Source organism: Dermacentor silvarum, chromosome 6 (genome assembly GCF_013339745.2).
Source record: "Dermacentor silvarum isolate Dsil-2018 chromosome 6, BIME_Dsil_1.4, whole genome shotgun sequence".
NCBI classification, from domain to species: Eukaryota; Metazoa; Arthropoda; class Arachnida; order Ixodida; family Ixodidae; genus Dermacentor; species Dermacentor silvarum.
In genome coordinates this window covers 171,503,750-171,516,196 of record NC_051159.1, presented here as the reverse complement: position 1 = coordinate 171,516,196, position 12,447 = coordinate 171,503,750, and the positions used below count along the sequence as shown (strand labels likewise).

The 12,447-nt window shown below is 45.2% G+C and overlaps 1 protein-coding gene across 4 annotated transcripts in view; it reads left to right on the top strand.

The window, feature by feature from the left end:
* The window catches only part of LOC119456398 (irregular chiasm C-roughest protein-like), an 812,164-nt gene that overhangs the window by 393,434 nt on the left and 406,283 nt on the right, over nucleotides 1–12,447 (top strand). For 3 of the 4 annotated variants that reach the window (XM_049669811.1, XM_049669810.1, XM_049669812.1), the window contains one exon: nucleotides 4,824–4,895. The gene's annotated coding sequence lies outside the window, so the exon portion shown is untranslated. The remainder of the gene's footprint in view (nucleotides 1–4,823; nucleotides 4,896–12,447) is intronic. The other variant, XM_049669813.1, reaches the window with a different exon arrangement.

The window sequence follows — 12,447 nt, the reverse complement described above, 5'->3', positions numbered from 1 at the left end:
GCGGTCTCGGAAGGGGGGCGTCCGATTCAGCGAATTTTAGTGCAATTTGAACTACACTCCAATAAAAGTAAATAAGACCGAGGTGACTATTGTTCGGGGAAGTGGACATACCCGCCGTGGTTGCTCAGTGGCTGTGGTGTTGGGCTGCCGAGCACGAGGCCGCGGGATCGATCGAATCCTGGCCACGGCGGCTGCATTTCGATGGGGGCGAAATGCCAAAACACCCGCGTACTTAGCTTTAGGCGCACGTTAAAGAACCTCAGGTGGTCTAAATTATTTCGGAGTCCCCCACTACGGCGTGCCTCATAATCAGATCGTGGTTTTGGCACGTAAAACCCCATAATTTAATTAATTAAGTGGACATCGAAGCAAGTCTTTGTATACCTGGTGTATGGCTGGCAGCCGAACAACTCACCTGCTAATTAGCGAGCTTGGCAGATGGCTCATTGGGAAGTTTTTGCAGGCTGTGGAGCGCATTACAAAAGTTGTTGAAGGTGTCTGAGGAATTACTGATGAGAAGTTTCTCAGTGTAGCAGCAGTTAAATAAAAAAAATTGATGTTTCGCGAACAGAACAACCATTAGCATGCAAAGTCTCTCTTGTCTGTAGTGTCATGACTCCAGTATTGCATGTAGGGCGCGTACAGTTGCATAGACGTCTTTTTCTCACGTTTGCCCCCTTGACGCGCGCAGACATGTTGGTGATCATGTGCTATAATAGTAGGAGACACGGAGTACAACATGTATGGTAATAAACTTAAGAAAGATACATTTTGCGCCAACCACGAGTCGCCGTTGAGTGTTTCGTAACTGTTGCACAAATGCTTATGTACGTATTTGTTGTCAACATTCAAACACCAGACAGATAAGCTTAATGAAAAGCTGGAGAGGCATTACTGCAGGCTGAAAGAGAGAGAGGAAAGCAAGGGAGGTTAACCAGAGGTGAGTTTCCGGTTTGCTACCCTGCACTGGTGTAGCGAATACAGGGATTGGAAAGAGATAAAAAATGATGATGTTGCTCTACAGTTTTGCTCATTGGCACTTTTAATCTAATTATAATATTTGAGAAGTTGATTAATTAAGACTAATTATGCAATTAGGCGGAATGCAAGAAATAACGCATCTCCAAGCGACGGCAAACAACTTCACCTTGGTTCTGTCCAGCAGCGTGGTATTTGCATATAGTTAAATCTTGGTGCATGATAATTGGGACCCCCTGTCTAAAGAAACTAAGTAGTTTCCTTAAAGCCTTGCGTCTAGTCCGGTGATCTTCAAGTAGTCCAGAGCAGCCCTTGTAGCTATTGTTGCTACTGTACGGTCACACATTGTGGATAAAATAGTAATTTCGGACAATCTTCACCTGAATATGGCTGCTAGCTTCGAAGCCAGCGTCTTATGCTGTGGTGCGTAGAGAGGGCAGTCCCCCCCCCCCCCCCCCAAAAAAAAAAAAAAAAAAAAAACATTTTAGAAAGTCTCAGACACTTGGCAGCGTTCACAGTTCGGGCTGTCCGTATGGCCAAATATGCACAGCGTCGAGTGAAGGCGACGCCCAGGCGAATCCGGTGAAGCATGCTTGCTTATCATCGCTTGACTTTAGCTTGGAGGCGAAAAGCCCTGTCACAGTCTATTTCCCGTAGGCGCCTGTACCGATGGTCTCGTTGAGCTTAGTAACATGCTGTGCAATCTCGCATGAGCGCAGTCAACAAAGAGTTTACATCGCTTCGCGAGTATGGAATAAATAAATAAGAAATGAGCTTTATTTAAGCAATTCAAGGAATGAGTACAAAAATAGTTGGACGAATAGCCTATGTGGCTAGTACTATATTTATGTTGTTCAGGGCAGCATATTGAATAGGATGTTTATTCGTTTTGCCCTTATTTGGTGAAATTTGTTGTTCCGCGTCGTAGCCAATTCACGTTATTTCTGCAAGTGCAATCATCATCAATCTTCAAAAGAAACAGAGCATTTACCAGCGATCTCCAATTGATGTTATCCTCTGCCAGCTCACTCTTATCTTATGTTTGCTAATTTTCTAATTTCCTTATTACATCTAAACCTCTGTTCCTCTCGACTAGGTTTCTCTTCCCTTATGACCCGATCCTCCGCTACACTCGTGTACCATCGCTTATTTGTTCTCCACATTACACTACCCGTCGAAGAACACTTTTAATTTATGTAGGTACGTTGCTACGGAAATATTCTCAGTAATCGTCTTTAAAGTAACATATCAAAGGATGTCTTTGGGGAGGCAGACGTGTTGGAACGCCACCACAGCTCAAGCTTGCCGAAATAAAAGCTGATCACGAGCGGCTGTTGCCAGAATAGGTATGTCCCAGTAGAACCGCAGTTAGACATCCCAGTCTCGTTGCATGCGTGAATTGCATTCCTCTGAAATGCAATTCCGGCAGTATGCGTGAGAAAGCGAGTAAAGATAAATCGGAGTAACTGTTCAGAGAGCGAGAGAGAAACAAGCGATAACGGAAAGGCAGGTGGAATAACCAGGCTGATCCATGTTCGCTACCCCGCACCGAGGAAGAGGGAAAGGGGAGTGAAAAATGAGTGGTGGTTGAACCTCCAACGCCAACGGACGCCTTGTTATGCTCAGCGTATTTGGCAATACATAATGTCATCAAAGTGTACATGCGGTTGTGTTAATATGGCTATAGAAGGCCATCTGTGTCTGTGCATTTTCTTGCTTGTTTCTTTTTCCACTTTTTTCGGAAGGAGGTCGAGAGGGATGGTGGTGGTCATACGGGCATATATTCAGGCATATGCATAACAAAAACCTGCGAAATGCTCCCTAAAGTTTCTTTCCAGGAAAAAGCAAAAGCGAATGCTAAAATAGAGGCCTAGAAGCAAGATATTGCGCGAGAAAGGCAGCTTTTCATCGCAGCCACTCTGTTTCTGAAGGGCCTGCACTGGACGCAGAATATTCGGTTCTACGGACCTTTCTGGAGAAATCATTAAGACATCCGCCTGGAGCGAGGCATATTCTCTCCGCTCACTTACAAAGAGTGAAAAAAATCGCCTGCTTACTCGCTTCGTTCAGTTGATACTGACGCTTAGAAGAAACACTTGAGGAAGGGCGAAAAAATAGATCCGCAGTGGCCGCAAAGGCTTGTAGAAACGGTTTGCTAGTCCAAAAATATAGAGCGAAAGTAGCCGTGGCCTCGGAATACGCCAACATCGCCCGGCTTTAGAACGAGCGTGGCCGTGGACACGATATCGTGATTATGGAGATGAAGCGACCGAAATGCGGCAACGACGTGAAGGACTGCTTCGCACGAAAAATGAAAAAAAAGTAAGAATGATTAATCTTCGGAAAGCAGAAAGATAGTAGTTGAATAGAAGCACGAGTTGCAGAGCTTGAGAGTTCGCGCCTTCACGTCGCGACGCTTTGCGTACAAGAGCGCTTGCACGATGACTTTGCTTCGCATTGCTGAATTTCTAAACTTGTGAGTTTCTGTTTGAGGCAGCGAACATGTACTGTCATTTTTTTTTCTTTTCCAAAGAAGCTGCCCGTCTGCTGTGCAAAACCTTTAGGGCACTTACCTTTAAGCCCTCTCTTCTTGGAGCATACGGCAGTTTTGAACATTATGCAGGAAATCCAAGCCCCGACTGAGTAAATTAAGCTACGACGAAAGTGTGTCTGCTCGATGCATGAAGTTAACAGCTGAATAAAAGCGACGAAATGCCCTCGAAAACGGGAGAGTTGATGAGTTTCAGCTCGGTGTCAGTCGGCACTTATTTTACGCGTTCCTGTAGCTAGTATATGCATGCTCGGTAATATCAGCGTTCCACAGAAGCTGTTATGCAAAACTCAGTGGCGAGCTTAATATTGATGATTGATGCATACTGATGTGCTACGCGGTCATATTTTTCGTAAAGTTGCACTACGTGCAGTTTCTCTTGAGTCGCGTAGATTTTTGGAGTGCGAAAACATTTTTTTGTTTCTAGACATTGTTTCTGTAAGAGAATAGAAAAGGTTATAATTGAAAACATGTGGTAAATCTTGATTATTTAATTTTCACCTAGTGTACTTGAATAATGCTACGGTGAAATGGACTACAAAGTTAATTTGCACGAGTTGTTTTGGACAAAAGCAAAGGAAATGCTTTTCTTAGCGACAATCATGACGGACTAAAGAAAGGCGGCGAAGGCTTGGTGTGCGTACTAAAACCATGACGCCTGGTATATGCAGAATGAAAGGGTCTATTTATTAGTTAGATATGTTGGGTTTTGAAGTTCCGTAGATAAAACGAAGAGCAGAAGAAAGGGTTATACGTGTCACTTATTGTATAGGTTAACGCTTCTGTTCTTTCGATACACTTAATTTGACACCTCTATGCAATTATCTCCTCGAATGAGTGGCTCAGTGTTCGTTCCGGGCAATGCTTATCAGAATGACACTGATATTATCGACCATTGATTACCCTGTGTCGAAACGCATGAAATACGCCGGCTTGATGATGATTCGCGCACGTAGGTATAAATTTTCTTCTTTGTGCATTTCGGCACTGTTAAAGGTGGATAAACAATTCAGATGTCCCGCAATACACGCGGATATTCTCGCGCAAAAGCGGGCAGTGTAGTGGATAAAGGCGAAGGTTTCAGCACAAAAGGCAATTTTATCGCAACTAGGCTGCTTCAGCGAGAAACGTTGACAGAAGAATGGATCACCACGCGCGATTCCGGCTTGGAATGATGCTGAAGGGCTGTATAAACCAAGATATGTGTTGGGAAACCTCTGTCTAAATGTCTCTGCCGTGACGTTACTCCAGAATCACGTCTTGAAGAATAACATATTGTAATATCTCATTTCAGGAGACCGCAACGATTCTGGCCCTAATGCCGGCTTATCAAATCAAGTCCCATCAGCGCTCGTGCGAATGTAAGGTACGTATATTTTTTTTCTTCTTATTTTTATCTCACGCGTCTCAGTCAGGCGCAGAACCTGTTTCACAACTGTTCCAAAACATTTTCATCTCTCTTCTCTACCATCTTAGACTCTTATACATGTCCCGCTGCATACGAATGATGGAGATAAAGTTCATGCGCTGTGGATTTTAAAAATGTCCATAAAACAGCACTAAAGCAGACATTGTTTCAAGCAGCGCAGCATAAGAATACAACATAGCCGTAAAGTTAAGTCCCTTAGCATGTGAGACTGACACGTCTTAGGTGTGCTGCCCTATATGGAATCGCTTCAGAATTTTCAAACCAGGGAAAACAGACAAAGGCATTCTCTCCTACGTTACCGTCGATAGCTCATTTAGTAGAACGGTTCACGGGAGAGGTAAATCGTTTTAGCCATTACTTGAGTGCCTGTGAAATTAATAATAACGGAGACACGTGATGCCTCTTCTGACTTCTGCTCACCAAACTTTCCGACACACCTGCACGGATTTCATTTGTGCGGGTGGCTCGCTTCGCTCGTGGACACGATCTCGGAGGTAGAAGGATCTGCCACCGTATGAGCTCAATGGTCTGGTCAATGAACGCATAATATTCCAAGAATTAATTTTATTGTCACAAGTGAACTAGTATTTTCGGAACATTCAGAGTTGTCACTGCCAATGACGATACTTCTGTCCTTCCAAGGAGGTAGACAGTGATGAACTGCTTGCATCAGCTCTGTGGAATCTTCGCTGTGTCTCAAAAGAAAATATTTTTAGATGCAAAATTTGTGAATATGCGGTCTGAATGTAGGCAGATAGAGCACAGGGCATACACATAATATGTGCACGCATATTGCTCTTACTAAAGAAAAGGAAGCGAGAGTATGAAAATGTAATAGAGAAGATAAGAACGTTATACTCAATTGGATATGGCCACTTGTTTATTTGACTTCGCCGTTTTCCAATGCTGCAGCAGAAAACTCGCAGCTGTCAAGTGCAGTAAGTTAGACGTATGCTTGAACTTCTAGGCCCGGTGCAGGATTGGCCCCAAAGTTTCGCAAGCACTTTCGCGATGGCGTTCCTACTTTCCAGGATTAGGCCGCACTCTTGCCGGGTTTGTAAGATATGTTCTCGACGTGCCGAGCTCCTTTCTGCCATTTAGAAATGAGAGATTAGACCATTAGGGGGCCTTGTAACGCTCGCCGGAGCAGCGGAAGGGCATTTTTTTGCTCTCCGCGCCGTAGTAAAGTGGCGCGGCTTTCCTAATCTATGTACCGCGCGTGCTTGCAGCAGCAGAAGCGAATCAGTGAGCTAGAAAAGAAACTAAACGTTAACCGAACTTCTCAAACTGCCTATAAGCCGCTGAAGCGGTTGCATAGCGCAGATAAGGAAGCAGGGCTTGTGCTTCGCGAGTTCTCATTTGCTGTTCTATTGGCTATTCCAGCAACATGCGACCGGCGCTACAAATAGCGTTGCGCTCGCGACGCGAAGGAAACGGTAACGCAAGCCGTATTCCTTCCTGACAGATTTTCTTAGTTAAGGTTGATGTTGAGTAGCCTAACATGAGCAAGAATGCATGAGCAGTCCAAGGAACTTTGTTTCTTATATGTAACTTGGTGTTATGTGAGTGAGCTGGGGCTAGTTACATTTATACTTGTAGCAAGCAAACTGATAAGCAGCTATGAAATATGGGCCGCTATCTTGTACGTGTTCTAAGCGCCGACGTTTGGTTTCGTCGCACGCGATTGTCCTAGGATCGTTACTTAGGCCAATCGTGTGAGGCGAAACCAAACCGACCGAACGTCGTCTTTTCGAACGCGTACAAGATCGCGGCCCTGGAACCTTGACATACGGTTAGTATTATACCATATTGGCCTACATATGTCATGCATGCCATAGATGTGCGACTTTATGCTTTTCGAAATGAATGAGATGACAACATGATTGTTTAATGGCACGTTCTTTGACTCAGAAACAAAGTAAAAACAAATATTTTTACACTATGATAACATGCACCTCGGGGAATAAGAGGCTTCAAATATTCTACAAACACACACATTCAGCAAATGAACGTAATTTCTAGCGTGTTCTTCTTCATATGCATTGTAGTTACAGTCATTGAACAGTATTTCATCCAATGCATAAATCTGACAAAAAGCGGGAGTCGCGTTATCTAGGAAGCGATTAAAATGTTTTTTTTTTCTTCTGTATAGCCAAGAACATGTCAAGCTGTAAAAATCATGGCATGTGACACCGTTATCAGCTCCTGCATGCACAAATGTAGGCAGAATTCAAATGCAGGCTACAGTGTTTGACTTCGACGCTGCAATAAATGTGGTGCCCGACTACGTTTATGCCTCCGATTCTGAGGTGTCATATTCAGGAAAAATCGAAAATATATTTCTTTCATTTAGATCTTGTTTTTAGTTTGCCGCCACTGATAAAGTCACAGGATCAGTGACTGTCGGTGATATGACAGCCGGGTAACATAAGATAGCAAAGATAAATGCTGACCTATATTATCAACCACCAAATAATACCTGAAGACATGTTCACAGAGTGCAAGTTCACATAATAGTACAAGTTCGCATAAACGTGCACGAAGTCAGACACTGAGAACATGCAGAATGGATCGTATTTCAAAGAGAATACATCGTGCGTGCGTGCGTTTATTTGTGTTTTGTCTCTTTTGGCACTCACACAAAGCTTCGCTGCATTTTTATTATACTCTTTTATAGCCTACTCTGAAATAGTTGAAGCTCCTTCTCTCTACCTATGCAGAGTAGCATGTCAGCAGTTGCATGCACGCCGACAAAAATATCTGCCTTCCAGTAATGAGCTTCTCTCACTCTTGAAATTTCATTGTGTAATAAACAGCTGCCATCGTAATAGCGCGATGTATAGTTAGCATTTCTAACCGTCCTCGAGTCAGTGTGAATCACCCCTCTAGCGATGTAAGCCCGTAATTTCTGAAGCATCACCCAAAACATAAAATTCAATTGTTTCTACCGCATTACATTTCGCGCAGTCATTTTCGCTCTGAATAGAAAGCGCGGGAAACCGAGAAATACACCGTGGCGATGGTGCACCTTAACGCACACGTGCGATCCCGTAATTTATCTTCAGTCAGAGATGATACTAGATGATAGCTATCGTGAAACGTTACGTTATTTTTCGACCTTTATCGCCATGCTTGAAGAGTGCCTGACAAGAATGCCTGACGCCTAACCTAGTAGATGCCTTGTTGCATTGATAGGACCACCAGATAAGACACAGAATTATGTACATTGTACATAAACCTTGAGGGTAGTGTCGTGGCAGCGTGAAAGCTAGCCAGTGCAGGATATTTTATCGCTTTCGCATGCCTTTTTTTTTTCACTGTTTGATGTTTGTGCCCTATGTGACGTTACGATGATGGTCTAAAACAATGTCATTTAAACATAACGGGAATATTCAATGTTTAAGAAATTGGTTGAATAATTTTAACAAAAGAGGTCATTAACTCGAATGCAAAAGATATGCTCAGTTGCGCAAGGCGACTTTGACCAACAATGCGTCAGCTTTTCCCGCACAGATTGCACAGGCATTTTTCTAGTTGTCTGGGTAACGTTAGCTGGGACTCCATGTACAGTTGAGCACTAAAGTGCCATCTACTGTACCTTGTGCTTCATGGAATCATGCAAGCTTAGTCCCGTTTTTTGTTTATTAACAGCGAAGCTGTTTAAGCCAGCCGTAATTTGTGGTTCGTACCAAGAAACTGCCGCGCCGTAGCCATGGCAACCAGGAGGAGAGGAGGAGGAGGAGACCGCGTGCATGCGCACGCGGTTTCCTCCTCGCCAGCTCCGTCCCTTCCCGACCCCTGACTTTCTTCTCCCGCGGCGCGCTGAGCCAGGAAAAAAAAAAAAAAAAAAGCTGGCTGACTGATATTGAGCCGCTAGCCTCCAACGCGTTCAGGCGTCGGCAAGCGAACAGAGTTCTTGGCACCGTGCCAACCTTGGTTAGCCTGCCTGCGTTTGTGGCATGTCAGGAACGCTGTCGCTCGTAGGCGCCGACGCGTCGAATGCTAGTCATGCGAAATGTCGCGAAAGGGAAAGTACCTCCGAAAATGATCGCTCGAGAATACCTTCCTACATGCGTAGTTAAGTGAAGACCTAGCAGCAACCAAGTTAATACCTAGCAGTAGATGCCAGTAAGACTTGAGGATCGACAGTTTCGCTCTGCCTAAGGTTTGCACGACCGAGTGCAAACTTGCCCGTTTTTTGTTTTTGTTTGCTAATATTGGCACGTACCAACTGGAGCGGATAGGTCAAGAAGCGGTGGCGTGAGTATGTTTGCTTGCTTCGTGTTTTGAGCGTCAAAGGCTTTGCATTCGCGAGACAAAGAACACAGAATTAGAGAGAGAGTGAAAGGGAGAAAGAACCGCTGCCAACTCCAGTTGAGGTGGCCTAGCGCTTGTGCATAGTTTGCGACACCGTGTTTCTCGTATAGTGCTGCCATGCGCCGCCGTGCTTTTCTTGCTGGTTTGTTTGGCATAGAAAGCTCGAGAATGGTTTTCGCTTGAAAGTCATGCTGTCCGTGCAAGGTGCAGATTGTTGCTGCGGAGCATATCTGAAAAGCCATTCCGCATTGTAAGCTGCCGGCGCGGAACCAGGCAAACCTATCAGCGCTTTCCACCTAAAAAAAAAAGAGAGAACGGGCCAGAGCGCCTTTTTCTGACACTTAAATCTATTGTTTGCTCACGGCTTTCCGTGAAATTGGAATTGCCGGCGTTGTATACGTACATTGTTCCTTCCACTATCTGCTGCTGTTTATTTCTATTCACTTCAACCTTCCCCTAGCCCTGATCTAGGAAAAGAGAGAGAGAAATCTTGAACACCGGCGCCACTCATGCTCCTTTCCCTTTTTTTCTCAAGAGTTTAGTTTTCATACGTTAACAACTCCTTCTGATCCTCAAATGTGATTAAACCTGGAGTAGCATGCCAAGCTTGCCGCTAGGCTAACAACTCCGAATTCTATTACACTTTTCTTTGTCTCTCTCTTCGTTCTAAGCCTTCTATGCTTGCTCCTTGCATCCCGCGTTTGGTAAAGTTAAGCCGCTATAGATGTGTCTTCCTTGTTCAGGTTAAGTATAGTGGAACTAGTACGGCCACATCGACATCCTTTCATGGGATAAACATTTATATAGGTATTTCTATGTATGTAATCTATAGAACGCCGTAAAAGACCAAAGGGCGCTGCGGCTCTTTGAATATGCGGGAAACTTCATTGTGCTTCTGAAAGTGCTGCTCAAATTCTCGGCTCTTTGGAACTTTCTGCGGACGTGGCACACTAGGACGGTGCACGGAGCAATGCTAGACATCGCTATACACGTTTTACATCGTTTTCATTGTTTGTGACAGTGTGTTTCGTCGAGTAACAATGTCAAGAATATTCAGTCAAAGTAGTCGGGAAGCCGCGACACCTCCCGTCAGTTTGCCTGGTCTTTACTTACTTTCGTCAGATAAAACCTCTAACAAAAAGAGGACTCAAAAAAGCCCCTACTCCGTTATTCCGTAGGGCACATGCACCGGTCGTTAACAACATGAAGTCAACAACTTCTCCAAGCTCAAGAGCGCAGAAAGATCCAACTCAAGAGTATGAAGTTTTCCGAGCGATATTCGAAGGAACGCTTCGGTCTTACGCGTACGCATCGCTTGTGATTTTAGTTGAAGCGCTTCCTCAGCAGACACTGGCATGGTTCAAGTTTGGTTGCGTTTTGCAGTGCTTTTACGACGCCGCAGCTGTCAGTTCGCGGCAGTGGTGCTTTAGTTTAGAAGGATCGAGTCTAACCACCTAGAGAAGTTGTATTTCTATTTCACGAAAGTGTGTTCCTGAGAGTTGACAAGAATTTTATTGGGTTACTTCAGAGGCTATGAAATCTACCACGCGCTTTAGGCGTGAGACGCAGCGTAGACAGCAACGCACTAGTGGTGAAAGGTGTCTGGTCGACTGTGAGAAAGAGGGGATCTGTGGAGACTGTGCTTAGGCGAGCCCTACGTCTTTCTGTCCCATCCTTTCTTTCCGATAATCGCACTATATTTGCCTTAGCGATAACTTGCAGAAAGTATGCGGTATTCACTAAGATGGAGGTTAAGGTTCCCTAAAAAGCTCTCTTCGTATTTGCCGCACTGTCCAATGTCGTTAATTCATTTACCACAGGTGCACGAAACTTGCATTCTCTCGGAGGAGGAGTGAAACAGAGACCTTTGGTTGCGTATTGTTGCTGTTCTGGGACAACGGTGCATGCGACATGACGTTTCCCCGTGCTGAATAAAAAAAGTAGTTGAAGGCTGTCTGATTCTTTAATGTTATGAAGCATTAACGGTACTCATAGCAGCAACAACGCTAGAGTGTGACCGGAAAGCTATGACTACAAGCCTGCACATTGGAAGTTGTGGTGCATAGTAAGTCCCGAAGAAATCAGTCTATTGTCTCCACCTTTGGTCTCGAAAGTTGCACATATGTGATTGACTGCATTATAAACGACAAGTGTGTCATTTATTCGGGCCTATGACGCTCGTGTTTGCGCACTCGTCACAACCGCACTTCTCGTGGCGTTCCATCACTTTATGTCCACCCTGGTCTCGCCAGACCATGATCCGCACCGAGTGCGTGAAGAGACGCGGTCGCCCTGCGGGTGCCACTCATGAAGATCACTCGGCGCCGTAAAATGCTGGCCCGAGCTCCCGAAGGCCTCGAAATGGACGTTCGGCTCGCCGTCTGTGGCCGCTGGGGAGACGTACGTTCGTCGCCGTAAAGACGCTCCGAAGCCAAGAGCCGGAAGAAACGGGAAAATGCTGCGGGACAAAAGAAATGATAAAGAAAGAGAGAGAGGGAGGAATTTGCTGAGAGTGGTTGTTTTCATCGCTGCAAAGTCTGCGAGACGCCAACTGGGAGCGGTGTGGCCACGAAGGCGAGAAGTGCTGTTTCTGTTGCGAAGAAAGAGTACGGCATACAGCAACAGTGTTATATCGCTGGCTAAGCTGCTCGCACTATAGAGCAGGGGAGCGATACTGGGAGAGCCGCACTGGAGCCCTAGATGGAGACGTGTGCGGCCCTCTAAACGAACCTCGCGGCCAACGACGCTCCCAAACTGCGCCTCCTTTGGACGTGGCCCGAATCTGCCATCGGGTTTCCTCGGCCACCTCTTCTCGTTTTTCAGCTGACTTGTTTAGCACGTTTTCTTCGTGTTTCTTTATTTTATTTATTTTGTTGTGTACATGTACATTCTGAAGTTGTACATATACACTTTTCTTAATTCTCCGAGCGACTTCTTATATTTCTTTCATTTCGGCCGAACTTTCCCCCTGAGACTTCAGAGCTTACGGCCTAAAAACTTGAGTCAGGCGAGCTTCCTGTCTTCTCTGCAACGTCGCCTCAATCACTTCAGTTAAAGCGTCGCTTCAGGCTGAGCCCACGACCGGCTGTGATAAGCTACCATTCCTTTGTGGGTGTGCGTTGTTCAGTCCTGCTTCAAGAATCTTGTCTCCCCTGGCTTGTGTTTCGTGTCT